This window comes from Chanos chanos, chromosome 11 (genome assembly GCF_902362185.1).
Source record: "Chanos chanos chromosome 11, fChaCha1.1, whole genome shotgun sequence".
Classification (NCBI taxonomy): domain Eukaryota; kingdom Metazoa; phylum Chordata; class Actinopteri; order Gonorynchiformes; family Chanidae; genus Chanos; species Chanos chanos.
Window position 1 is genome coordinate 3,642,753 of NC_044505.1, and position 5,052 is coordinate 3,647,804.

The window sequence follows — 5,052 nt, forward strand, 5'->3', positions numbered from 1 at the left end:
GAAATATTTTAATTTGTCTTTGACATCACAGGACTTATGAATACTTCTGACATTATCAGTATTAAGTACTGGATTAGTTAGCACACGTTAAAAAGGTGCAAGTATAGGGTAAACACATTCTATTCAATTCCATTGCAATGTTATGTTACCTGGTTACGTCATCATACACGCCTACGGTTCGGATTGAATAGCTGAGGTTTATGATGAACACAGCACTGTGATCCAACAGTTAAAATAAGTCGATTCTCGAAGATTAGCACAAGCACGCAAGTAATAGCAATAATTATAAAATTATAATAGATGTCTTAAATAATAAATGTCCCATGTCAACCTCAAACACATCAAAACGTGTTAAAAAGTCACCAGGCTATTTTTGGAACAAAATATTTGCATTAGGTCGGGGTTACGTTACAAAAGATCTTTTTCGAAATCCATTCTATTAAAAACTAAAGCAGACCGTTTCAGAGGGAGTTCATATGAATCGGAAATGTATCGAGACAAAAAAAAAAAAAAAGGAAAGAAAGAAAGAAAGAAAAGGGGGGACGAGGGGGGAAGAAAAACATAAGGGAGTGTTTGTGTGGCTAGCCGCGGAGAGATTGCGTGAGAATAAGTTTGGAGTAGGAGGCAGATCTTTATAAAGCACGGAGGTGGGGTTAGCGGGCGGAGCCGCGGCTGCCTTTGATCTTGTGGCGGCTGGTCCTTTCATCCCCGGTCTCCCCCCTTCCCTCTCTCCTTCGCCTTTGTATGACTAAATTTGGTCAGGGGATGGAGACGAGCCAACATTTCCACGTGTGCCTTCATCCCAGCTGAGAGGGAAAGCAAGGGGTTCTCTTCCGGGTAAGGAGACAGCGAGAAAGATCAAAGGCTTTTGGATTTGGATCCGAATGTTGATTCAAAAGAGAGCCGAGACTGGCCGCATTCCAGTGTGTAGCGCAAATCCGAGCCACAAACACACACACACACACACAGAGAGGGAGAGAAAGAGAGAGAGAGAACACAACTGAATCTTTCATTAGCAAACTTTTTTATTCCGTCGGCATAGTTTTAATATTTAATTTTTTTTAAATATACTTTATATATATATATGTGTGTGTGTGTGTGTGTGTACAATGGAGGGGTTCTTCACATATGGGCGATTTTTAAAATATGTCTTCGTTAGAAACCTTACCTGAACTTTTCTTTTTTTGTGTGATTTTTTTTTTATCTTTCATCTCCACACTGCCCAGTCTTTCTGTGCCTTTTTAACGTGATTTAATTTCCAGAGGAATGGGTTTTAATTGCGAGAAGTGTTAAACAACGAAGACCTATTTCTAGCCGTTCAAGGACTCTCCACATGGTGTGTAATCTGAATGATAGGATCAGGACAAGGGATAGTGTTTTACTTATGGTCTTTAAAACGGGATGTAACGCTGTTTTCACTTCGTCGGGCCCCGGCGGAACAGTGATAATGTATAACATGTTTAGTCGATTGCAAAACATAAACAGAAAAAGTAAAATAAAATAAACCTCGCTGCACTGAAATATAAATAACATAGCGTCACTGATTTCAGTACGGTAAATTAAGCATTATAAAGGTACTCAACGTCAAACGGTGAACTTGTCCTTGTCGTACAAGAAAAATCAAAACATTTCTTTTGGGCAGAGATATTCATTTAAACTACAACAGACGATTTGTTTTTAGACACTATTTACAATAACTAAGACTTCCTGGATATAAATATGTACATTTTAGTGCGTTAACACAACACTAACACACGTGCGTACAGCACAACATTTAATCCGTATTTTCCCCTCGCTTTCAAAGTCTAAAAAGTATCACCATTAGCTAATAACGTCACCATTGTTTGGCAGTCACTGAAATGGGTGAACGCAATAAACTGTTTGCAGCTGCACTAGTCTGAGTCTATACTCCACCACATGGATTAATAACCAAGCAATAAACTCAGACACACATATAGCTAACCTGTATCCCCCCACCCACCCACCTCTCCATCCAACCTCCCCAATGCCCACACACACACACACACACACACAGAGTTCATTCACAAAACCTTGAACCAAACCATTTCCCTCTGTAAAAGGTGTCGGGCACTAGTCCCAGGGTTTGTCTGGATTCCACCAACAGTTCTTCATGTCTTCAGTCCTCACTCTCACGCTCAATACAGCTTAACATCATAACAAACCGCAAAAGAGTTATATATTAATTTTTTTTTTAAAGGCAAAGCAAGAAAAAAAAAATTAGCATTTCTGTCTTAATGAGTTGGCAGAAGTGACCTCTCTGGGTAGGACATGAAAAGCAAAAGATCCTTCCTGCTGAGTTCTGACCCCAATTCAGTTGAGTCTCATGCTCCCTTCCAGCATATTCCATTTTATATAACCTTGGAGGAGCAAGAATTAAAGCTTTACTTTGGCATAATTTATCACAGCATATCAGAGCCGCTAATCTGAGCGGGAGCTCACTGTTACTCACTCCACAGTAACAGTCTCATCTTCCCACTGCTCTTCGCACTCTCACTGTGAAACTCATAAATGTATTGCTATTGATCAGCGGATTGGGGGGGGGGGGGGGGTAAAGCCACATTGGGGACAACTGTAATCTGAAGTTTAGAAAACTTTGTTACTGTAAACTTTAAAGTGATTTTGTACTGATTCTGCAGCCTGTTTTTTTTTTTTTTTTTTGTTTGATATGGTTTGTTGTTTTTTGTCGTCAGTTCTGTTTTCAGCGTTCCGCGACTTGGTTAAAACCTAAGTATGTTACGTCAGGTGCTTGGATATTTCTGATAAACAGGTGAAACAGTCAGGTGAATAATTTCATCTGATTTCACTTTTAAGGGAAGTGTCATTCATGGAAATTGTCTGTCTGCACCTCTCTCCCTCCCTCCCTCCCTCTCTCTCTCTGTAACACTGGCACAGGCGGACTGGGATTCCACCTGCTGCTGTGCTGACAACCCCCTCTCGCCGTCGACGTTTAAAATTATAGCTCAAACGCTCCAAGCCATTGCCCAAATAAACGACAGGAAACAAACATTATATTAAGATGAAAAGAGTATGCAATTAAAGCGGGGGGTTTTTGTTAACAAAAAAAAAGGGAGACCATTTATCAAACAGAGGGGGGAAAAAAAATAAAATTCAGACGAGTGGGGAGGTCCCAGGTGAGTGATGTTTTTTTTTTTGCCTTCTCTTTGATTGGTGGTTGGCAGGTGAAGTTAAGTTATGAGGAGAGGAAAGTGTCTTGGGGGGACAGGTTAGTGTGGAGAACACAGCCCTACTGTCTGCTCTGTGATATAATGATTTACTGCTACACCCGGCACGACGGGAAAGGAATGGTGTTATTAAAATCATATCATCCATTGGATGGAAGAAAGGAGAAGTAGGAGGAGGAGAAGGTGGAGCAGCCCAGTAGGGGAAATTTGTTAGGTCGTGTGTCAAGGTTTGGAGGCCCCTTGATTTGTGGAGAGAGAATTTCAACTCCTCACACACAATAAGGACAAACACAACTTATAATTGAATAAGCCTAAAAGCACTGTGTTTTTTCATTTTCTGTTAAAGATGTAAAAGGAGAGAGAGACATACACAGAGATATAGCAGATATAAGGGTTTATACCTCTGCTTTGTTTCTCTCCCTCTCTCTCTCCCTCTCTCTGTTTCTCTCATCTTTCTCTGTCTCTCGCTCCTTTTTTCCATACCCACTCTCTTCATCACGCACACACTGGCTGGACACATCACACCACACAACTCTCCGCTCTCTGCTTCCTGAGACTGAGGTGTAAGACAGTTGGAGGCAGTTGGAAAACACACAGAGGAGGGGGAGGAGGGCGAACCATCTTTACCTACAAATTTCATTCAGGCCAGGGCTACCCGCGCTGACTGAGAGCTCCACGAAGAAGCTGACGTCACAGTCAACAACCTGTTCAGTTACTGACTTCACACCACAGAGGGATGTGTCAGTGGTGTCACTTTGACCCTTACTGGTGGGAGTGTTGGAGGCCAGAGTGCTGTTTTTAAACACATGGAGTTCTACTGGTGCGAGTGTACGGTGCAGGAAAACCAGTTTAACTCAGTTTAGTTCAGTGTTATCTGTGTAGCAATATTTACTGTAGACATTAGCACAACGCAGCTGTATAGGATGCAGTCTACTGTTTTTACATCTGAATAGCCAGACAGTGAAGAGCCAGGTACTGAAAACTATTAAAAAATAGGTGTATTCTGCAGAAGCTCAACATTATGGAATTCTTAGATAAATAACTGAGTACAAATGCATTTGGGGAGTGCCCAGTCTGTGGTTTTGAGCCTAGTAAAACATAATGAAATTTTCCTGCGTGTTTTTAAGTTGGATAACAGAGGCACTTGTCTTGTGAGACAGTAAGAGCTTGTGTGTGTGTGTGTGTGTGAGAGAGAGAGAGAGAGCATGTCATCGTAACCTTGTCTGGGTCAGGAGAGGAAGCGCTCCAGTAGCCAGCGCAAAGTGGGCGTGGCTGTCCTTTCATCCTGCCGTGTTATAGGACAACGCATTGAGCTTGTGTCACAGCCTGCTGGGAAGGTGTCAAAGGTCATGGGCAACCTACTGAGGGGGGTCATAGCACCCCCATGTCCAGTCTGTAATCAAGCACTCAGTGCACAAGTGCCCCCCCCCCCTTTCAACACACACAAACACACACACACACACACACACACACACACACACACACACACACTCGTGGAGTCCCATTTAGATCAAACAAACTCTGTGTTTCATCATGTCAGCCATGAAGGGTTAACAGTAAACAGACAAGCTTGTGTGTGTGTGTGTGTGTGTGTGTGTGAGAGAGAGAGAGAGAGGGAGGAGGCGAGGGAGGGGGAAGGGAAGAGGGTGAGTGTGTGTTTTGTGTGTATAAGTGATTGAGTTAAACAGAGTATTTATTGAATGTGTCTGTGTCTTTGTGTATGAATGAGCATAAATACTGTGAAAGTGATGTTTTGTGAATGTGTTTATGTCAATATGTATGATCTGTTTTAATCTGTGTGGCTTTCACTGTGTTTGTACACCTGTGAGGTTGGACCTGTTTGGTTTGC